Genomic DNA, 24,761 nt, shown 5'->3' with positions numbered 1-24,761 from the left:
CCCACTGCTAACCTTATGCATAACAAAAAAAGCACATTTTTGTTTTAATGAGTTGTTACGATTTAGTGTCAGACTTTGTGGTTGTGGTAATTAGTGGACACCCACAAGGTGGTGTTCTGGAGTGCACTTTCGGCACTTTCGGTCACTTCAAAATAAAAGTTATGTAAATTATACAACCTGCCCGATATAATAGAAAAAAACACATGTCATGTCCTTCGAGAATAAAATGATTTTCCCATGTGAGTTTTCACTTAAATTGTTATTACTGAATATATGTGTAGATTTGTAGACTGAACAAATCTTTTCAAATCTAAATATAGTCCAATTTAAATCTAGTTACTGTATTGTGTAACTTTCACTGTATTGACTCGAGCAATTGCAATAATTAAAACTACACAATGACTGGGCCAATTAATACACTTCCACTTTAACATCGATCTAATTGCAATCTTGCGCACGAACGAGTTTCTCCAATGTCAGGAGTGCAGGGAGAGAGAGGCAGAACGCAGCGTAACATTCCCACCCAGTCCAGCATGACTGATCTTAAACTTCCCTTCTATCGGCGGTGCAGCAGCGACTTTGGTACAGGTCTTTGAGAGACAGATATATTGCATTGCCCGATCCTACCCACTGTTTTCAGCGACAGACCGTAGGGTAGGCTAGAAAAGCATGAATATAGAACGCACTGAGGAGCAAAGAGACGGCACGAGAGGACGGTAACGGTCCGGATAGAAGAGTTGCTTTGAAGAGGGTGAGTGGAAGACTAATAGGACTGTTGATTAAATTGCATGCCTCTGATTGATGCTCTAGTATACCGTTTTTTTTGTGTGTGTGTTATTTTTTTATACGTGCTTTTACGATTCATCCCCAAATATATTATCATATTTGCTGTAAACTTGTTAAATATTTTGAATAATAATAGTTAGAATATGTGTAAACAAATCAAACAACTCAATATGCAAATATTTAGGCAGATTACTCAAAATATCCCTTCAGAGTAGTTTGACTAGAATCCTTCTCTTTGTATTTTTTTAAACAAAAGACCCAATAACTTTTCTTTGCCAACAAACTGCCTGTGTTTGGAGTCAGTTAGTCAGTCTACTTGTTTTGCAGAAGAACCTATAACTCAGCTGCTGCCCAACTTTTTTAATGGAGCTCATATGATTAACTTCAAACACGTTATTTTATCAAACAGAATAGCTATGTTGTTTTCTTATCTTAACTGTAAGTTTTCATAAAATGTCAGACATTTCATCTCTTCTCTGTGTGTGTGAGCGTGCTTGCGTGCGTGCGTGAGATTGTGTGAGCGTGTGTGTGTGTGTTTCAATGCCATTTTAAAATGGCTGAACTAGATGTGTAGTTGTTGTGGTTGGTTCCTTTTATGAGTGGCAGGAATAGAAACTAAACGAGGAGACCACTTTGAAAATATATTACAGTTGTAAAATGAAAATGCATAATGATATTAACACATGCCACTGACATAAAAGAGACAAAAACACTTTAAATGCATTTCCATGAGCACACAAACCCTTTCAGGAGCACACAAACCCTTTCCAGGAGCACACAAACCCTTTCCAGGAGCACACAAACCCTTTCCAGGAGCACACAAACCCTTTCCAGGAGCACACAAACCCTTTCCAGGAGCACACAAACCCTTTCCAGGAGCACACAAACCCTTTCCAGGAGCACACAAACCCTTTCCAGGAGCACACAAACCCTTTCCAGGAGCACACAAACCCTTTCCAGGAGCACACAAACCCTTTCAGGAGCACACAAACCCTTTCCAGGAGCACACAAACCCTTTCCAGGAGCACACAAACCCTTTCCAGGAGCACACAAACCCTTTCCAGGAGCACACAAACCCTTTCCAGAAGCACACAAACCCTTTCCATGAGCACACAAACCATTTTCAGACGCTCACAAACCATTTTCAGACGCTCACAAACCATTTTCAGACGCTCACAAACCATTTTCAGACGCTCACAAACCATTTTCAGACGCTCACAAACCATTTTCAGACGCTCACAAACCATTTTCAGACGCTCACAAACCATTTTCAGACGCTCACAAACCATTTTCAGACGCTCACAAACCATTTTCAGACGCTCACAAACCATTTTCAGACGCTCACAAACCATTTTCAGACGCTCACAAACCATTTTCAGACGCTCACAAACCATTTTCAGACGCTCACAAACCATTTTCAGACGCTCACAAACCATTTTCAGACGCTCACAAACCATTTTCAGACGCACACAAACCATTTTCAGACGCTCACAAACCATTTTCAGACGCTCACAAACCATTTTCAGACGCTCACAAACCATTTTCAGACGCTCACAAACCATTTTCAGACGCTCACAAACCATTTTCAGACGCTCACAAACCATTTTCAGACGCTCACAAACCATTTTCAGACGCTCACAAACCATTTTCAGACGCTCACAAACCATTTTCAGACGCTCACAAACCATTTTCAGACGCTCACAAACCATTTTCAGACGCTCACAAACCATTTTCAGACGCTCACAAACCATTTTCAGACGCTCACAAACCATTTTCAGACGCACACAAACCATTTTCAGACGCTCACAAACCATTTTCAGACGCTCACAAACCATTTTCAGACGCTCACAAACCATTTTCAGACGCTCACAAACCATTTTCAGACGCTCCTTTTTGCTAGCGTGAACTAAGCTGGCAGACTCCAATAACAAAGGCACTGTGTTAAAAGAAGCTAAACCTGCTTTGTCATTTCTGTATTTATATATGCCTAAAATAGGTCTTCCTTTTATCGATTGAAAACAAAACCAAATGTTTTGTCATAGTTTATACAATTATAATTTTTAAAGGAATAATATCATACGTTTATTCAGTCATTTACACTGTGTATTACCCATAGACTGAATGAATATAATGGTATTACCCATAGACTGAATATAATGGTATTACCCATAGACTGAATATAATGGTATTACCCATAGACTGAATATAATGGTATTACCCATAGACTGAATGAATATACTGGTATTAACCATAGACTGAATGAATATACTGGTATTAACCATAGACTGAATGAATATACTGGTATTAACCATAGACTGAATGAATATACTGGTATTAACCATAGACTGAATGAATATACTGGTATTAACTATAGACTGAATGAATATACTGGTATTAACCATAGACTGAATGAATATACTGGTATTAACCATAGACTGAATGAATATACTGGTATTACCCATAGACTGAATGAATATACTGGTATTACCCATAGACTGAATGAATATAATGGTATTACCCATAGACTGAATGAATATACTGGTATTACCCATAGACTGAATGAATATACTGGTATTACCCATAGACTGAATGAATATACTGGTATTACCCATAGACTGAATATACTGGTATTACCCATAGACTGAATATAATGGTATTACCCATAGACTGAATGAATATACTGGTATTACCCATAGACTGAATGAATATACTGGTATTACCCATAGACTGAATGAATATACTGGTATTACCCATAGACTGAATGAATATAATGGTATTACCCATAGACTGAATGAATATAATGGTATTACCCATAGACTGAATGAATATACTGGTATTACCCATAGACTGAATATAATGGTATTACCCATAGACTGAATATAATGGTATTACCCATAGACTGAAGGAATATACTGGTATTAACCATAGACTGAATGAATATACTGGTATTACCCATAGACTGAATGAATATACTGGTATTACCCATAGACTGAATGAATATAATGGTATTACCCATAGACTGAATGAATATACTGGTATTACCCATAGACTGAATGAATATACTGGTATTACCCATAGACTGAATGAATATAATGGTATTACCCATAGACTGAATGAATATAATGGTATTACCCATAGACTGAATGAATATACTGTTATTATCCATAGACTGAATGAATATAATGGTATTACCCATAGACTGAATGAATATACTGGTATTACCCATAGACTGAATGAATATACTGGTATTACCCATAGACTGAATGAATGTACTGGTTTTACCCATAGACTGAATGAATATACTGGTATTACCCATAGACTGAATGAATATAATGGTATTACCCATAGACTGAATGAATATAATGGTATTACCCATAGACTGAATGAATATACTGTTATTATCCATAGACTGAATGAATATAATGGTATTACCCATAGACTGAATGAATATACTGGTATTACCCATAGACTGAATGAATATACTGGTATTACCCATAGACTGAATGAATGTACTGGTTTTACCCATAGACTGAATGAATATACTGGTATTACCCATAGACTGAATGAATGTACTGGTTTTACCCATAGACTGAATGTACTGGTTTTACCCATAGACTGAATGAATGTACTGGTATTATCCATAGACTGAATATAATGGTATTACCCAAGGCCTCAGCCACCTACACTGGTACCCTGATGTCCATTAAGACTCGTCTGGGTCCAGCCCAGGACAGGAACACCCAGAACTCTTAGAAACAGTATTATTTTATTTTATTTTACCTTTATTTAACTAGGCAAGTCAGTTAAGAACAAATTCTTATTTTCAATGACGGCCCAGGAACAGTGGGTTAACTGCCTGTTCAGGGGCAGAACAACAGATTTGTACCTTGTCAGTTCAGGGATTTGAACTTGCAACCTTCTGGTTACTAGTCCAACACTCTAACCACTAGGCTACCCTGCCGCCCCATTTAGTTTCCCAATAATCCTATATGATCACACTACTGGATCAACACTGCTGTATTAGAGATGCCTAACTTGTGCCATGATGCAATTTCTAGGGCTAACGCCGTATGAAACTTCTTGGCAGAGGACTGTATACATTTCATTCACACACACACACACTCAGTGGTATCATGAAGTGAACGACATTCTTGGAATGTGGAGAAACATATTTCACTGTTTTCATGTTTATGAATTTTCTATACAGGCAATGTCAGAACACTGTACAGTACTACATTCAGTTATAACATTAATAATAATGAAATCCAGTAGGGTGTGAGTCAGTGTTTGTCTAGAGCAGAATACCCAGCCTGGTCTCATAGACGAGACGTAACATAGTAAATGTAAATCCGAGGACACTCCAATTAGTATGATATGTTACATTTGGTATTGTTACATAAAACAGAAGGGTAGAGAGAGATTAGAGAGAGATTACAGACAGTGGTTAGAGTGATTGGAGAGATAGAGAGAGAGATTAGAGAAAAAGGGCTGAGAGGTTAGAGAGATTTGAGATTGGATAAAGAGGTCAGAGAGATTAGAGATATTGGATAAAGAGGTTAGAGAGAATATAAATTGAGAGGTTAGAGAGAATATAAATTGAGAGGTTAGAGAGATTTAAAGAGAGAGAAAGGGCTGAGAGATTTGAGACTGGATAGAGATTTGAGATTGGATAGAGAGGTTAGATAGCTTGGAGAGATTGGATAGAGGTTAGAGAGGTAAGAGAGATTGGATAGAGGTTAGAGAGGTAAGAGAGATTGGATAGAGAGATAAGAGCGATTGGATAGAGGTAAAATAGATTGGATAGAGAGGTTAGAGAGATTGGAGAGAGGTTAGAGAGAGAAATTAGAGATTGGATAAAGAGGTTGGAGAGATTGGATAAAGAGGTTGGAGAGATTGGATAGAGAGGTTAGAGAGAATAGAAATTGAGAGGTTAGAGAGATTTGGAGAGAGAGGTTAGAGAGAGACAGAAAGGGCTGAGAGAGAAATAGGGTAGAGACAGACTAGAGAGAGAGGTTAGAGAGAGAGAAATAGGGTAGAGACAGACTAGAGAGAGAGGTTAGAGAGAGAAATAGGGTAGACTAGAGAGAGAGAGAGGTTAGAGAGAGAGAGAGAGAGAGGTTAGAGAGAGAGAGAGGTTAGAGAGAGAGAGAGAGGTTAGAGAGAGAGAGAGAGGTTAGAGAGAGAGAGGTTAGAGAGAGAGAGAGGTTAGAGAGAGAGAGAGGTTAGAGAGAGAGAGAGAGAGAGAGAGGTTAGAGAGAGAGAGAGAGAGGTTAGAGAGAGAGAGAGAGAGGTTAGAGAGAGAGAGAGAGAGAGAGAGAGAGAGAGGTTAGAGAGAAAGGGCTGAGAGAAGTAGGGTAGAGACAGACTAGAGAGAGAAATAGGGTAGAGACAGACTAGAGAGAGAAATAGGGTAGAGACAGACTAGAGAGAGAGGTTAGAGAGAGAGAGAGAGGGTAGAGACAGACTAGAGAGAGAGAGAGGGTAGAGACAGACTAGAGAGAGAGGTTAGAGAGAGAGAGAGAGGTTAGAGAGAGAGAGAGAGAGAGAGAGGGTAGAGACAGACTAGAGAGAGAGGTTAGAGAGAGAGAGAGAGAGAGAGAGGTTAGAGAGAGAGAGAGAGAGGGTAGAGACAGACTAGAGAGAGAGAGAGAGAGGGTAGAGAGAGAGAGAGAGGTTAGAGAGGGTAGAGACAGACTAGAGAGAGAGAGAGAGGGTAGAGACAGACTAGAGAGAGAGAGAGAGGGTAGAGACAGACTAGAGAGAGAGAGAGAGAGAGGGTAGAGACAGACTAGAGAGAGAGAGAGGTTAGAGAGAGAGAGGGTAGAGACAGACTAGAGAGAGAGAGAGGCTTATTTTCTTTTCGTGTAAATGTTGTATTTGGTGATGCTACTGGCAAACCTGTTATTTGGTGGAATGTGATTGCCAGTGGGCCAGACCAGGGCATGGTTGTGACCCTATCTTACCTTACAAGGCTACTTCCGACCATTATACAGCAGATGCCGGGAGCTGACGCAGTTGTAGTCAATGTGGGGTCAAATGACAGCAGGAGGGCTAGTTCGGAACTTCTGAAATTAGATTTTAAAAAACTGATTCTAGCACTGAAAGATTCCAAAAAGCAGCCAAATTTTTTTCAGGTCCGGTACCATCGTCTAGCCGCGGCTGTGAAAGATTTAGCAGGCTATTGGCATTACACACCTGGCTAAAATATTACTGTAGCTCTGTTGGAATCACTTTTTATAGATAACTTTGACACCTTCTGGAAACAGAAGATACTCTACTGGAATAACGGAGTCCATCCAAATTATCTTGGCTCCTGGAATAACGGAGTCCATCCAAATTATCTTGGCTCCTGGAACTCTGTCCACGCATTTCAAGTATGCGTTGAAACAATGATTTATCAATGACCCCAGCTCAGTTAATCCCTACCACTGTGTCACTGAGTTGTCATAATGCTTCAGCAAATGTACATTATACCAGGGGCGTTGGCAGACACAATGTAAGTAACTTTATTTTATTTTACCTGCCCTGAAAGCCTCTGTCGATCCTACAGCTATTGTATACAGTAATCGTGTGCCTATGAACCAGAGTTATACTGTTAGCACTGAGGCAGTGTGCCCTAGTAGGACGTCCACTGTGTACAGCTCACCGTGCACTAGCAGCTCCAATATAAATAACATGAGCATGTCTACTTCTGATAAGCTCTCCAGTAAAGCAATAAAAACAATCAAGCATCCCAGAAAAGTAATAGATCCATAATAAACCCCAGGAAGAGTAGCTGCTGCCTTGGCAGGAACTAATGGGGATCCATAATAAACCCCAGGAAGAGTAGCTGCTGCCTTGGCAGGAACTAATGGGGATCCATAATAAACCCCAGGAAGAGTAGCTGCTGCCTTGGCAGGAACTAATGGGGATCCATAATAAACCCCAGGAAGAGTAGCTGCTGCCTTGGCAGGAACTAATGGGGATCCATAGTAAACCCCAGGAAGAGTAGCTGCTGCCTTGGCAGGAACTAATGGGGATCCATAATAAACCCCAGGAAGAGTAGCTGCTGCCTTGGCAGGAACTAATGGGGATCCATAATAAACCCCAGGAAGAGTAGCTGCTGCCTTGGCAGGAACTAATGGGGATCCATAATAAACCCCAGGAAGAGTAGCTGCTGCCTTGGCAGGAACTAATGGGGATCCATAATAAACCCCAGGAAGAGTAGCTGCTGCCTTGGCAGGAACTAATGGGGATCCATAATAAACCCCAGGAAGAGTAGCTGCTGCCTTGGCAGGAACTAATGGGGATCCATATTAAACCCCAGGAAGAGTAGCTGCTGCCTTGGCAGGAACAAATGGGGATCCATAATAAACCCCAGGAAGAGTAGCTGCTGCCTTGGCAGGAACTAATGGGGATCCATAATAAACCCCAGGAAGAGTAGCTGCTGCCTTGGCAGGAACTAATGGGGATCCATATTAAACCCCAGGAAGAGTAGCTGCTGCCTTGGCAGGAACTAATGGGGATCCATAGTAAACCCCAGGAAGAGTAGCTGCTGCCTTGGCAGGAACTAATGGGGATCCATAGTAAACCCCAGGAAGAGTAGCTGCTGCCTTGGCAGGAACTAATGGGGATACATAATAAACCCCAGGAAGAGTAGCTGCTGCCTTGGCAGGAACTAATGGGGATCCATAATACACCCCAGGAAGAGTAGCTGCTGCCTTGGCAGGAACTAATGGGGATCCATAATAAACCCCAGGAAGAGTAGCTGCTGCCTTGGCAGGAACTAATGGGGATCCATAATAAACCCCAGGAAGAGTAGCTGCTGCCTTGGCAGGAACTAATGGGGATCCATAGTAAACCCCAGGAAGAGTAGCTGCTGCCTTGGCAGGAACTAATGGGGATCCATAATAAACCCCAGGAAGAGTAGCTGCTGCCTTGGCAGGAACTAATGGGGATCCATAATAAACCCCAGGAAGAGTAGCTGCTGCCTTGGCAGGAACTAATGGGGATCCATATTAAACCCCAGGAAGAGTAGCTGCTGCCTTGGCAGGAACTAATGGGGATCCATAATAAACCCCAGGAAGAGTAGCTGCTGCCTTGGCAGGAACTAATGGGGATCCATAATAAACCCCAGGAAGAGTAGCTGCTGCCTTGGCAGGAACTAATGGGGATCCATATTAAACCCCAGGAAGAGTAGCTGCTGCCTTGGCAGGAACTAATGGGGATCCATAATAAACCCCAGGAAGAGTAGCTGCTGCCTTGGCAGGAACTAATGGGGATCCATAATAAACCCCAGGAAGAGTAGCTGCTGCCTTGGCAGGAACTAATGGGGATCCATAATAAACCCCAGGAAGAGTAGCTGCTGCCTTGGCAGGAACTAATGGGGATCCATAATAAACCCCAGGAAGAGTAGCTGCTGCCTTGACAGGAACTAATGGGGATCCATAATAAACCCCAGGAAGAGTAGCTGCTGCCTTGGCAGGAACTAATGGGGATCCATAGTAAACCCCAGGAAGAGTAGCTGCTGCCTTGGCAGGAACTAATGGGGATCCATAGTAAACCCCAGGAAGAGTAGCTGCTGCCTTGGCAGGAACTAATGGGGATCCATAATAAACCCCAGGAAGAGTAGCTGCTGCCTTGGCAGGAACTAATGGGGATCCATAATAAACCCCAGGAAGAGTAGCTGCTGCCTTGGCAGGAACTAATGGGGATCCATAATAAACCCCAGGAAGAGTAGCTGCTGCCTTGGCAGAAACTAATGGGGATCCATAATAAACCCCAGGAAGAGTAGCTGCTGCCTTGGCAGGAACTAATGGGGATCCATAGTAAACCCCAGGAAGAGTAGCTGCTGCCTTGGCAGGAACTAATGGGGATCCATAATAAACCCCAGGAAGAGTAGCTGCTGCCTTGGCAGGAACTAATGGGGATCCATAATAAACCCCAGGAAGAGTAGCTGCTGCCTTGGCAGGAACTAATGGGGATCCATAATAAACCCCAGGAAGAGTAGCTGCTGCCTTGGCAGGAACTAATGGGGATCCATAATAAACCCCAGGAAGAGTAGCTGCTGCCTTGGCAGGAACTAATGGGGATCCATAATAAATACAAATACAAATCTCTAGTTGAGAGAGAGGTCAGGCCACAGCATAGTGAAGGGCTGTGAGGGAGAGAAATAATTGCTTGTGTTTTCATTGAGTGACTCAGCAGCATTCCATGATTCCTTATGAGACCCTGTCTGTCCTCGTCCCATCTGGAGCCAACTGGGTTATGCTATGTTGTTATGTCTACGCTATCCAGGGTCACCTAAAGGTCTCTGTGGGAACTATTGGGAGCACGTTCTTTACTTTGAATAACATAACTATATTTTCACACATACCATATGTTTACTTCGAATAACTTAAAACAATTTTCACACGTTTACTTTGAAAACAGTAACAATTTTCACACATGTTTACTTTGAAAACAGTAACAATTTTCACACATTCAGGTAACTGCCAAAATACAGTAAATATCAACATAAAGTGTGTTACTAGGGCAGTGGACCACCACGAGCCAGCAACCACGAGCCAGCAACCACGAGCCAGCAACCACGAGCCAGCAACCACGAGCCAGCAACCACGAGCCAGCAACCACGAGCCAGCAACCACGAGCAAGCAACCACGATCCAGCAACCACGAGCCAGAAACCACGAGCCAGCAACCACGAGCCAGAAACCACGAGCCAGAAACCACGAGCCAGAAACCACGAGCCAGAAACCACGAGCCAGCAACCACGAGCCAGAAACCACGAGCCAGCAACCACGAGCCAGAAACCACGAGCCAGAAACCACGAGCCAGAAACCACGAGCCAGAAACCACGAGCCAGAAACCACGAGCCAGCAACCACGAGCCAGCAACCACGAGCCAGAAACCACGAGCCAGAACAGCTGCAATGCACCATCAGATCCGGTGACTGAAACGGCCAATGACATATGGTTAACATCGTTTTCATGCTCATCAAACCATTCATCGACCGCTCATGCCCTGTGGATGGGGGCATTGCCATCCTATGGGGGCATAGCCATGGTAGCCAAAATAATGGACTGACCATTTCTTTTTTTTCTTTTTATACATGACCCATAGAGACAGATAGAGAACTCATCTTTGTATATGTGCCATTATAGTGTATGTGACAGCATGGGCAACGCCATTGGGACTATCTCAATTCTAAAGTGATATTTGTTCTTCTTCTAATTCTTCATTGGCTGATTTTTCTCCAAAATCCCCACCCAGTTGACTACTCAATGGCAATGTCCATGCTAAAAAGGGTTAAATCCATGATGAGTCCTCTATCTATCTCTATGATGACAAGAGTGTTGTTAATTGCTTAATTTATTCAAGAACCACACCTTTCAATATACTTTGTATCCCTAATTTATTTGTGTTTCCATTATTTTAACAGTTACCTGTATGTTTACTTGCTCAACAAGCATGTAAAGATGTGCATTTCATTGGATGGTACAGGAGGCCCTGTTCTTTAGTGGAATGTATTCTTATGAGCCATGACCAACTCTTGAGCTAAAATATGCATAGTTGTCATGTGAGACCAGAGCCTTGTTCTCTCTGCCGGCAGGTAGCCTAGTAGTTAGTGTTGACCTAGTAACCCAAAGGTTAAAATCCCTGAGCTGACAAGGTAAAAAAAAATCTGTTGTTCTGTCCCCTGAACAAGGCAGTTAACCTGCTGTTTTTGAAAATAAGAATTTGTTTTTAACTGACTTGTCTAGTTAAATAAAGGTAAAATAAAAAATGCTCAAATCAGTTTAGTTTTTCAAATCCGTTTTGGAATATTGACTGTTCAAACAGCAAGTTACAAGTGAGCAGATCAGATGTGTGTTCAGACAGCAGTCATTTGCTGACATGGCTACACTAGTTGTCATAGTAATAACTGGTGTGTGCCCAGTGGTGAAGGCTGATTGGTAGTGGTCACTCAGAAGTTATGTAGCAAGCTAAAACCGTAGAGCCCCACATTGGAAGTGTCACAATACCCATAAAACCTTGCCGTCAAACAGGGAAATGGTTTTATTCATTTTTCCCATAGTGGATTTTAGAAAGACTTAAAATAAGGGCTGTGTTTCCTGTAGGCTTACCGTGGCGTGACGTTTTAATAACCATGTAAATCTCTCTAGGACAAGGTGACTTTTATCAAAGCCCTTAATTTAAGTGTTTATAAAAAATATAAAAAACGATTGGAAAAAACAATTGGAACCATTTCCCTGTTTGACTGCTAGGTTTTATGGGTATTATGACTCATACTGTGGTACTCTGCCTCGCCATGGACGTTTCCCAGTTACTTTTTGGCTAGCCACGGCAGTCAACTAGCTAGGTAGCCACAGCAGTCAGCTAGCTAGGTAGCCACGGCAGTCAGCTAGCTAGGTAGCCACGGCAGTCAACTAGCTAGGTAGCCACGGCAGTCAGCTAGCTAGGTAGCCACGGCAGTCAACTAGCTAGGTAGCCACGGCAGGCAACTAGCTAGGTAGCCACGGCAGTCAACTAGCTAGGTAGCCACGGCAGTCAACTAGCTAGGTAGCCACGGCAGTCAACTAGCTGGGTAGCCACGGCAGTCAGCTAGCTGGGTAGCCACGGCAGTCAGCTAGCTGGGTAGCCACGGCAGTCAGCTAGCTGGGTAGCCACGGCAGTCAGCTAGCTGGGTAGCCACGGCAGTCAGCTAGCTAGGTAGCCACGGCAGTCAGCTAGCTAGGTAGCGGTGTAGCTTTCTAGCATATTCACTTATTTGTTTGTAAACAATGAACAAGCTAGTTAGCTACCACATGTTCTAGAGTAAATAGCGAGCAAACTGCCAATGTGAACAAGGCTTAGGTGGATTGTGTTTGGCCGGTGGGCCAGGGCATGGTTGGAGCCAGAGCAAGGGGCATGGTTGGAGCCAGAGCAAGGGGCATGGTTGGAGCCAGAGCAAGGGGCATGGTTGGAGCCAGAGCAAGGGAGCATGGTTGGAGCCAGAGCAAGGGAGCATGGTTGGAGCCAGAGCAAGGGGCATGGTTGTAGCCAGAGCAAGGGGCATGGTTGGAGCCAGAGCAAGGGAGCATGGTTGGAGCCAGAGCAAGGGGCATGGTTGGAGCCAGAGCCAGGGGCATGGTTGGAGCCAGAGCAAGGGAGCATGGTTGGAGCCAGAGCAAGGGGCATGGTTGGAGCCAGAGCAAGGGAGCATGGTTGGAGCCAGAGCAAGGGGCATGGTTGTAGCCAGGGCAAGGGGCATGGTTGGAGCCAGAGCAAGGGGCATGGTTGGAGCCAGAGCAAGGGGCATGGTTGGAGCCAGAGCAAGGGGCATGGTTGTAGCCAGAGCAAGGGGCATGGTTGTAGCCAGAGCAAGGGGCATGGTTGTAGCCAGAGCCAGGGGCATGGTTGGAGCCAGAGCCAGGGGCATGGTTGGAGCCAGAGCCAGGGGCATGGTTGGAGCCAGAGCAAGGGGCATGGTTGGAGCCAGAGCAAGGGGCATGGTTGGAGCCAGAGCAAGGGGCATGGTTGGAGCCAGAGCAAGGGAGCATGGTTGGAGCCAGAGCAAGGGGCATGGTTGTAGCCAGAGCAAGGGGCATGGTTGGAGCCAGAGCCAGGGGCTTGGTTGGAGCCAGAGCAAGGGGCATGGTTGGAGCCAGAGCAAGGGGCATGGTTGGAGCCAGAGCAAGGGGCATGGTTGGAGCCAGAGCAAGGGGCATGGTTGTAGCCAGAGCAAGGGGCTTGGTTGTAGCCAGAGCAAGGGGCATGGTTGTAGCCAGAGCAAGGGGCTTGGTTGTAGCCAGAGCAAGGAGCATGGTTGTGTAACTTTCTCCTACAGCAGATAGAGATCAAGGCCACAGTACATTGAGAGGCCTGGGAAAGGGCAGCCGGGAGAGACGAGAGAGCTCTATGGGAGGACAGTAACAAGGACCATGACCTGGGAACGGGCAGCCAGGAGAGAGGACAGAGCTCTATGGGAGGACAGTAACAAGGACCATGACCTGGGAACGGGCAGCCGGGAGAGAGGACAGAGCTCTATGGGAGGACAGTAACAAGGACCATGACCTGGGAAAGGAAAGAGCAACAGGACAGAGCTCTATGGGAGGACAGTACAAGGACCATGACCTGGGAACGGGCAGCCGGGAGAGAGGACAGAGCCCTATGGGAGGACAGAGCCCTATGGGAGGACAGAGCCCTATGGGAGGACAGTGCTCTATGGGAGGACAGAGCTCTATGGGAGGACAGTAACAAGGACCCTGACCTGGGAACGGGTAGCCGGGAGAGAGGACAAAGCTCTATGGGAGGACAGTAACAAGGACCATGACCTGGGAACAGGCAGTCGGGAGGGAGGGAGGACAGAGCTCTATGGGAGGACAGTAACAGTGATAACAGTGGTTAGTTGGTATTCGCTCTGCTCTGTTTGTCAGGGCTGTCCCACAGTAGACATGGGAATGTTGCACATGTGTGTCGCTGCTGCGATGTGTGTGCAGCTGTTGTTTTTAGGGAGATAGAGTTTGCCATCAAGGCCCAGTGTATCCAGTGTTCACCACTATAGTGTGACAGGAAGTGTGTGTGTGTGTGTCCCTGTTCCAGGTGTTCAGCGCCATGGTGTGACAGGAAGTGTGTGTGTGTGTCCCTGTTCCAGGTGTTCAGCGCCATGGTGTGACAGGAAGTGTGTGTGTGTGTCCCTGTTCCAGGTGTTCAGCGCCATGGTGTGACAGGAAGTGTGTGTGTGTGTGTCCCTGTTCCATGTGTTCAGCGCCATGGTGTGACAGGAAGTGTGTTTGTGTGTGCCAGTATGTGGGTCATGGCTAGAGGTCAGAGGTCGAGGTCAAAAGCCATGGTCCTCCACAACAAGGGACCTTTACAACGCTAACCTCCATGTTCTTCTATACGCCCTATATATCTCCCTTTACGCCAGACTTCCACCACATGTCGTGCCACTTCGCGTTGAAAGCGGAATGAGGAAGAACTCGGTTTGCTGTTCTGGAAAGTTGTGAAAGTCTCTGAAAAAATGTTCTTTTGGAGAGGAAAAAAAATGTGTTACTATCTAGCTACCTTTTGAGTTTGGATTCTGTGACACTGTTGGCGTCCATTGCCGGGACTGCTGTTATCTGTCCAGGGATCCTACCGACCAAAGGTCTGATGAGCTGCTTGGTGTAGCAGCTAGCCTAGCTGCCACTGTTAGCTGCGTATCAAGCTAGATGCTATTTCTCTGTAAACAAATTGACAACAGACTTTCAGCATGCTTATAGAGTAGGGCACTCAACATGTACTGCACTGACAGAAATGACTGATGATTGGTTGAAAGAAATTGATAATAAGAAGATTGTGGGAGCTGTACTGTTAGATTTCAGTGCAGCCGTTGATATTATTGACCATAAAATGTTTTCTCAACAACAGGTTATGGCTTTTCAACATCTGCCATATCATGGATTCAGAGCTATCTATCTAATAGAACTCAGAGGGGTTTTCTTTCATGGAAGCTTCTCTAATGTCAAACAAGGGTGTGGTGTACCACAGGGCAGCTCTCTAGGCCCCCTGCCACTGGCATTAAATAAAGCCTGTGTGTCCATGTATAAGCAACCACAGCTAATGAAGTCACTGAAACCCCTTAGGAGTTGTAGTCAGTTTGGAATGGGTGGTCAGTAATAAACTGGTCCTTGAACATCTCTAAAACTAAGAGCATTGTATTTGGTACAAAATCATTGCCTAAATTCTTGACCTCAGCTGAATCTGGTAATGAATGGTGTGGCTGTTGAACAAGTTGAGGAGACTAAATTACTTGGCGTTACCTTAGATTGTAAACTGTCATGGTGAAAACATATAGATTCAATGGTTATAAAGATGGGGAGAGGTCTGTCCCTAATAAAGAGATGCTCTGCTTTTTTGACACCACACTCCATAAAGCAAGTTCTGCAGGCTCTAGTTTTGTCTAATCTTGACTATTGTCCAGTCATGTGGTCCAGTGCTGCAAGGAAAGACCTCGTTAAGCTCCAGCTGGCCCAGAACGGAGCGGTACGCCTTGCTCTTCATTGTAATCAGAGGGCTGATATTAATACTATGCTGCCAGTCTCTCTTGACTGAGAGTTGAGGAGAGACTGACTGCATCTCTTCTTATTTTTTTATTAGAAACATTAATGTGTTGGAAATTCCAAATTGTTTGCATAGTCAACTTGGGGAGAGTCAACTTACACACAGCTCTGACACACACACACTTACCCCACCAGACATGCCACCAGGGGTCTTTTCACAGTCCCCAAATCCAGAACAAATTCAAGAAAACGTACAGTATTATATAGAGCCCTTATTGCCGTTCCATCTCATATTGCTCAAATAAACAGCAAACCTGTTTTTTTTTAAAACAACAGATTAAGCAACACCTCACAGCACAACGCCTCTCCCCTGTTGAACCTGGATACTCTGTTTCTATGTATTGATATGTAGGCTGTATGTGCCATTATATAATGTATGTAGTTCTGTCATTCAGTGGTTCTTGTCTGTTAATGTTCTGTATTATTTCATGTTTTGTACGGACCCCAGTGTAACGATGCACGCTGAGAGTCGGGAAGCAAGTTCAGGGAGTGAAAACATTTAAATAAATAAATTAAACAGACACGTAACACAAACACCACACGGACATGAAACAGAAACAATGGCGACTGAGGAAGAAACCAAAGGGGAGTGATATATATATATAGGGCAGGTAATCAAGGATGTGATGGAGTCCAGGTGAGTGTCATCATGCGCTAATGCGCGTAACGATGGTGACAGGTGTGCGCCTTAAACGAGCAGTCTGGTGACCTAGAGGCCAGAGAGGGAAGCACATGTGACAGCCAGGAAGAGTAACTGCTGCTTTCGCAAAAGCTAATGGAGATCCTAATAAAATACCAAATACCTTTTTACAAGATGTGTGTTGAAGAATTTAGTTCGTCAATTAATTGTAATTGAATATGACTTGGACCATATATTTTGCGCTGTGAACCCTCATGCTAAAACACTAGCCTACGTGAGAGTAGTCTCTTTCCACAGCCATGCCTTTAGTCTTGTCGTTGTGAGGCACTCTTCATACTGAATGTGTCACGTCTTTAGAGCGTTGGGCCAGTAATCGGAAGGTCGCTGGATCGAATGCCTGAGTTGACGGGGTAAAAAATCTGTCGTTCTGCCCCCTGAGCAAGGCAGTTAACCCACTGTTCCCCGGGCCCTGAACAAGGCAGTTAACCCACTGTTCCCCGGGCCCTGAACAAGGCAGTTAACCCGCTGTTCCCCGGGCCCTGAACAAGGCAGTTAACCCACTGTTCCCCGGGCCCTGAACAAGGCAGTTAACCCACTGTTCCCCGGGCCCTGAACAAGGCAGTTAACCCACTGTTCCCTGGGCCCTGAACAAGGCAGTTAACCCACTGTTCCCCGGGGCTCCGAAGACGTAGATGTCGATTAAGGCAGCCCCCCCCCCCCCTTCACCTCTCTGATTCAGAGGGGGGTTGGGTTAAATGCACAAGACACATTTCAGTTGAAGGCTTTCAGTTGTTCAACTGACTAGGTATCCCCCCTTTTCCCCTTTAGGCGACTGACAAACTGTATTGTGATGGTAGCGGCTTCACATCCTTTCTTGTTCAAGGCCTTCTGGCACTTTGTATTAAACGATCCTGCTGTCTGGTTGAACTATAGTACTGCTGTCTGGTTGAACTATAGTACTGCTGTCTGGTTGAACTATAGTACTGCTGTCTGGTTGAACTATAGTACTGCTGTCTGGTTGAACTATAGTACTGCTGTCTGGTTGAACTATAGTACTGCTGTCTGGTTGAACTATAGTACTGCTGCCTGGTTGAACTATAGTACTGCTGTCTGGTTGAACTATAGTACTGCTGTCTGGTTGAACTATAGTACTGCTGTCTGGTTGAACTATAGTACTGCTGTCTGGTTGAACTATAGTGCTACTGTCTGGTTGAACTATAGTGCTGCTGTCTGGTTGAACTATAGTACTGCTGTCTGGTTGAACTATAGTACTGCTGTCTGGTTGAACTATAGTACTGCTGCCTGGTTGAACTATAGTACTGCTGTCTGGTTGAACTATAGTACTGCTGTCTGGTTGAACTATAGTACTGCTGTCTGGTTGAACTATAGTACTGCTGTCTGGTTGAACTATAGTACTGCTGTCTGGTTGAACTATAGTGCTGCTGTCTGGTTGAACTATAGTGCTGCTGTCTGGTTGAACTATAGTACTGCTGTCTGGTTGAACTATAGTACTGCTGTCTGGTTGAACGATAGTACTGCTGTCTGGTTGAACTATAGTACTGCTGTCTGGTTGAACTATAGTACTGCTGTCTGGTTGAACTATAGTACTGCTGTCTGGTTGAACTATAGTACTGCTGTCTGGTTGAACTATAGTACTGCTGTCTGGTTGAACTATAGTACTGCTGTCTGGTTGAACTATAGTACTGCTGTCTGGTTGAACTATAGTACTGCTGTCTGGTTGAACTATAGTACTGCTGCCTGGTTGAACTATAGTACTGCTGTCTGGTTGAACTATAGTACTGCTGTCTGGTTGAACTATAGTACTGCTGTCTGGTTGAACTATAGTACTGCTGTCTGGTTGAACTATAGTACTGCTGTCTGGTCGAACTATAGTGCTGCTGTCTGGTTGCTTGCTATGCCAGGGTGATGTGCTGTCTCTAGGTCACGATGAGCAAACAGCCTAAGCAAGAAACTACCAGGACAGGACAGAAGGACAGCAGGTAGACTAGATCAGACCAGCAGCCAGGTTCAAGCCCCGAGCCTGGCAGCCCTTGTGTCTGGGGGTATTCGGGGGGGGGGGGGGGGGGGGGGAGAAAGCAGAAGACTAATCTGTATCATGAGCCACTCTAACGGGCTGTATCATGAGCCACTCTAACGGGCTGTATCATGAGCCACTCTAACGGGCTGTATCCTGAGCCACTCTAACAGGGCTGTATCATAAGCCACTCTAACGGGCTGTATCCTGAGCCACTCTAACAGGGCTGTATCATAAGCCACTCTAACAGGGCTGTATCATGAGCCACTCTAACGGGCTGTATCATGAGCCACTCTAACGGGCTGTATCATGAGCCACTCTAACGGGCTGTATCCTGAGCCACTCTAACAGGGCTGTATCATAAGCCACTCTAACAGGGCTGTATCATAAGCCACTCTAACAGGGCTGTATCATGAGCCACTCTTATGGGCTGTATCATTGAGAAAAGTCAAGAAGTCTGTCTGTGTTTAAGTCATGTGTGGAGCATGTCTTTAACCTATGTGGTAATGGGAACAGTCGACAGCATCCTTGTGATGTCACTATCCTGTGCTTAGCGAATGGTCAATTGAGCCTGACCGGGATGATTGTCCACATTGGTTTTACAATGTAAAAGTCCCAAAGTCCCAAAACCTGTCTATCTAGCAGTCCAGGTCTGCCTCAGAATAGATTCTTTGCGTATTGTTTTTATAATCTTCACATCCTGTCAGTGACACGGTGAGTCACACACTGAATGCATAAGACCTGCTATACCCCAATCTCCTCTCTGAGAAAATAAACTCTGTACGGAGTTGGCTGTTGATGACAATTTGTCAGGCGTAGTAGCCTATACATCTGGCTCCCAGTTGGTCGTTCGGTCGGACGGTTGGTCTGTCGATAAATCTATCTATCAGCCCCAACGGAAACAACTTTCCGTGGTAACTTATCAGACTTATTGAGATAACATTAGGAGTAAAAACATTAACAATTCCTACATTTTTTTTTACAGTCCTCTGTGTTAAGCTATGAATGGCTGGCAATGAATACTATTGAGAAAGAGTCGGGTAGTATTTCATTTACCCACTGCGGCTACTCCATCCAGCATGCAGACAATATAACGGCCAAGTACCCTGCCAATTTACTGCCAAAACGTATTGCTTCTCTGTGATGTGGGTTGTGTGGGAAGGAGTGATGTGGCGTTGATGTTGGGGTGGAGTAGGGGTGGTAGTGGTAGTGGTGGTGGGGGGGGTATTTGGTATTTTATTAGGATCTCCATTAGCTGTTGCAAAAGCAGCAGCTAATCTTCCTGGGGTCCACATGAAACATAATACAGAACATCATTAGACAAGAACAGCTGAAGGACAGAACTATATACATTTTAAAAAGGCACCACGTAGCCTACATATCAATGCACACACAAACTATCTGGGTCAAACAGGGGAGAGGCGTTGTGTAGCTTTATCTGTTTTTTGAAACCAGGTTTGCTGTTTATTTGAGCAATATGAGATGGAAGGAAGTTCCATACAATAAGGACTCTATATAATACTGTACATTTTCTTGAATTTGTTAAGGTTTTGGGGACTATGAAAAGACCCCTGGTGGCATGTCTGGTGGGATAAGTGTATGTGTTAGAGCTGTGTGTAAGTTGACTATGCAAACAATTTGGGATTTTCATCACATTAATGTTTTTTATAAAAAGAAGAAGTGATGCAGTCAGTCTCTCCTCAACTCTCAGCCAAGAGAGACTGGCATGCATAGTATTAATATTAGCCAACTAACTACAATGAAGAGCAAGGCGTACCGCTCCGTTCTGGGCCAGCTGCAGCTTAACTAGGTCTTTACTTGCAGCACTGGACCACATGGCTGGACAATAGTCAAGATTAGACAAAACTAGAGCCTGCAGGAATTGCTTTTTGCAGTGTGGTGTCAAAAAAGCAGAGCATCTCTTTATTTACAGACAGACTTCTCCCCATCTTTATAACCATTGAGTCAAAATGTTTTCACCATGACAGTTTACAATCTAAAGTAACGCCAAGTCATTTAGTCTCCTCAACTTGTTCAACAGCCACACCATTCATTACCAGATTCAGCTGAGGTCTAGAACTTGAGGAATGATTTTGTACCAAATACAAACGCTCTTAGTTTTAGAGATGTTCAAGGGCCAGTTTATTACTGGCCACCCATTCCAAAACAGACTGCAACTCTTAGTTAAGGGTAAAAATATGACAGATAGGAGTGGCTATAGTCAGCTTACCGTCCTCAGTAGCTTTCTAAATGGTCAATGCCAGGAGGTTTGTCATTATTGATCGATAACAATTTTTCCACCTCTCCCACACTAACTTTACAAAATTCAATCTTTCACTGCTTCCCTTTCATTATTTTTATGCATGAATATTTTATTTATTTAACTAGGCAAGTCAGTTAAGAACAAATTCTTATTTTCAATGACGGCCCAGGAACAGTGGGTTAACCGCTTGTTCAGGGGGCAGAATGACAGATTTGTACCTTGTCAGCTCGGGGATTCGATCTTGCAACCTTTCGGGTTACTGGTCAAATGCTCTAACCACTAGGCTACCTGCTGCCCCTCCACTCTAACCACTAGGTTACCTGCCGCCCCTCCACTCTAACCACTAAGCTACCTGCCGCCCCTCCACTCTAACCACTAGGTTACCTGCCGCCCCTCCACTCTAACCACTAGGTTACCTGCCGCCCCTCCACTCTAACCACTAGGCTACCTGCCGCCCCTCCACTCTAACCACTAGGCTACCTGCCGCCCCTCCACTCTAACCACTAGGCTACCTGCCGCCCCTCCACTCTAACCACTAGGTTACCTGCCGCCCCTCCACTCTAACCACTAGGCTACCTGCCGCCCCTCCACTCTAACCACTAGGCTACCTGCCGCCCCTACACTCTAACCACTAGGCTACCTGCCGCCCCTCCACTCTAACCACTAGGCTACCTGCCGCCCCTCCACTCTAACCACTAGGCTACCTGCCGCCCCTCCACTCTAACCACTAGGCTACCTGCCGCCCCTCCACTCTAACCACTAGGCTACCTGCCGCCCCTCCACTCTAACCACTAGGCTACCTGCCGCCCCTCCACTCTAACCACTAGGCTACCTGCCGCCCCTCCACTCTAACCACTAGGTTACCTGCCGCCCCCCACTCTAACCACTAGGCTACCTGCCGCCCCTCCACTCTAACCACTAGGCTACCTGCCGCCCCTCCACTCTAACCACTAGGCTACCTGCCGCCCCTCCACTCTAACCACTAGGCTACCTGCCGCCCCTCCACTCTAACCACTAGGCTACCTGCCGCCCCTCCACTCTAACCACTAGGCTACCTGCCGCCCCTCCACTCTAACCACTAGGCTACCTGCCGCCCCTCCACTCTAACCACTAGGCTACCTGCCGCCCCTCCACTCTAACCACTAGGCTACCTGCCGCCCCTCCACTCTAACCACTAGGCTACCTGCCGCCCCTCCACTCTAACCACTAGGCTACCTGCCGCCCCTCCACTCTAACCACTAGGCTACCTGCCGCCCCTCCACTCTAACCACTAGGCTACCTGCCGCCCCTCCACTCTAACCACTAGGCTACCTGCCGCCCCTCCACTCTAACCACTAGGCTACCTGCCGCCCCTCCACTCTAACCACTAGGTTACCTGCCGCCCCTCCACTCTAACCACTAGGCTACCTGCCGCCCCTACACTCTAACCACTAGGCTACCTGCCGCCCCTCCACTCTAACCACTAGGCTACCTGCCGCCCCTACACTCTAACCACTAGGCTACCTGCCGCCCCTCCACTCTAACCACTAGGCTACCTGCCGCCCCTCCACTCTAACCACTAGGCTACCTGCCGCCCCTCCACTCTAACCACTAGGCTACCTGCCGCCACAAATATAAATATAATTGCTCACTGTTTGTCGTGGGCATTTCCTGCCTACGTTTGCCCACTTGGCCAATGAAATAATCATTCAAATAGTTGTCAACATCACATGATTTTGTGATGAGTAAGCCATCTGATTCGATGAAAGATGCAGTTGATTTTGTCTTTCTGCCCATAATTTCATTTCAAGTTTTTTTTTCCATCATTCTTTATATCATTGATTGGCTTCATAATACAGTTTCTTCTTTTTTTTTTTTTTGTCACATCATTTCTCAAAATGTTGGGCTTGGGTTGTGGTGGGGGGCTCTGGGTTGGGCTTGGGTTGTGGTGGGGGGCTCTGGGTTGGGCTTGGGTTGTGGTGGGGGGCTCTGGGTTGGGTTAGTGTTGGGCTTGGGTTGTGGTGGGGGGCTCTGGGTTGGGTTAGTGTTGGGCTTGGGTTGTGGTGGGGGGCTCTGGGTTGGGTTAGTGTTGGGCTTGGGTTGTGGTGGGGGGCTCTGGGTTGGGTTAGTGTTGGGCTTGGGTTGTGGTGGGGGGCTCTGGGTTGGGTTAGTGTTGGGCTTGGGTTGTGGTGGGGGGCTCTGGGTTGGGCTTGGGTTGTGGTGGGGGGCTCTGGGTTGGGTTAGTGTTGGGCTTGGGTTGTGGTGGGGGGCTCTGGGTTGGGCTAGTGTTGGGCTTGGGTTGTGGTGGGGGGCTCTGGGTTGGGCTAGTGTTGGGCTTGGGTTGTTTTGGGAGGCTCTGGGTTGGGCTAGTGTTGGGCTTGGGTTGTGTTGGGGGGGCTCTGGGTTGGGCTAGTGTTGTGGTGGGGGGCTCTGGGTTGGGTTAGTGTTGGGCTTGGGTTGTGGTGGGGGGCTCTGGGTTGCGCTTGGGTTGTGGTGGGGGGCTCTGGGTTGGGCTTGGGTTGTGGTGGGGGGCTCTGGGTTGGGTTAGTGTTGGGCTTGGGTTGTGGTGGGGGGCTCTGGGTTGGGTTAGTGTTGGGCTTGGGTTGTGGTGGGGGGCTCTGGGTTGGGTTAGTGTTGGGCTTGGGTTGTGGTGGGGGGCTCTGGGTTGGGTTAGTGTTGGGCTTGGGTTGTGGTGGGGGGCTCTGGGTTGGGCTTGGGTTGTGGTGGGGGGCTCTGGGTTGGGTTAGTGTTGGGCTTGGGTTGTGGTGGGGGGCTCTGGGTTGGGCTAGTGTTGGGCTTGGGTTGTGGTGGGGGGCTCTGGGTTGGGCTAGTGTTGGGCTTGGGTTGTTTTGGGAGGCTCTGGGTTGGGCTAGTGTTGGGCTTGGGTTGTGTTGGGGGGGCTCTGGGTTGGGCTAGTGTTGTGGTGGGGGGCTCTGGGTTGGGTTAGTGTTGGGCTTGGGTTGTGGTGGGGGGCTCTGGGTTGGGTTAGTGTTGGGCTTGGGTTGTGGTGGGGGGCTCTGGGTTGGGTTAGTGTTGGGCTTGGGCTTGGGTTGTGGTGGGGGGCTCTGGGTTGGGTTAGTGTTGGGCTTGGGTTGTGGTGGGGGGCTCTGGGTTGGGTTAGTGTTGGGCTTGGGTTGTGGTGGGGGGCTCTGGGTTGGGCTAGTGTTGGGCTTGGGTTGTGGTGGGGGGCTCTGGGTTGGGCTAGTGTTGGGCTTGGGTTGTGGTGGGGGGCTCTGGGTTGGGCTAGTGTTGGGCTTGGGTTGTTTTGGGAGGCTCTGGGTTGGGTTAGTGTTGGGCTTGGGTTGTTTTGGGAGGCTCTGGGTTGGGATAGTGTTGGGCTTGGGTTGTGGTGGGGGGCTCTGGGTTGGGCTAGTGTTGGGCTAGTGTTGTGGTGGGGGGCTCTGGGTTGGGCTAGTGTTGGGCTTGGGTTGTTTTTGGAGGCTCTGGGTTGGGTTAGTGTTGGGCTTGGGTTGTGGTGGGGGGCTCTGGGTAGGGCTAGTGTTGGGCTAGTGTTGCGGGGCTCTGGGTTGGGCTAGTGTTGGGCTTGGGTTGTGGTGGGGGGCTCTGGGTTGGGCTAGTGTTGGGCTTGGGTTGTTTTGGGAGGCTCTGGGTTGGGTTAGTGTTGGGCTTGGGTTGTGGTGGGGGGCTCTGGGTTGGGCTAGTGTTGGGCTTGGGTTGTGGTGGGGGGCTCTGGGTTGGGCTTGGGTTGTGTTGTGTTGGGGGGGCTCTGGGTTGGGATAGTGTTGGGCTTGGGTGCTGTAGGGTTAACAATGAAAAAGAGTGGAAATAAACTGACAACTGGAGAGCTGCTGTTTCAGGTTTCACTGTAGCTAGATAACACAGATATCGTCATCTAGCCTCTCCTTTCTTCTCTGTTGGTCTGCTACAGTAGATAGAAGTCCTACTGTCCTGTGTTGGCTGCTATATGAAACAGACTAGTGTTCTAGGTGGGATATAATGATGGGAATTGGAACCGGCCTGTCAGGGTTACTGA

At 46.6% G+C, this 24,761-nt stretch overlaps 1 protein-coding gene across 1 annotated transcript in view; it reads left to right on the top strand.

The window, feature by feature from the left end:
- The first annotated feature begins 472 nt into the window (after positions 1-472).
- gas2a (growth arrest-specific 2a) overlaps positions 473-24,761 on the top strand; it is a 63,059-nt gene continuing 38,770 nt past the window's right edge. Inside the window, exon 1 of the mRNA XM_031801610.1 lies at positions 473-751. The gene's annotated coding sequence lies outside the window, so the exon portion shown is untranslated. The remainder of the gene's footprint in view (positions 752-24,761) is intronic.

This window comes from Oncorhynchus kisutch, linkage group LG22, assembly GCF_002021735.2.
Source record: "Oncorhynchus kisutch isolate 150728-3 linkage group LG22, Okis_V2, whole genome shotgun sequence".
Lineage (NCBI taxonomy): Eukaryota > Metazoa > Chordata > Actinopteri > Salmoniformes > Salmonidae > Oncorhynchus > Oncorhynchus kisutch.
Note: the sequence above shows the minus strand (reverse complement) of the source record. Positions and strands in the feature narration are given on the sequence as shown.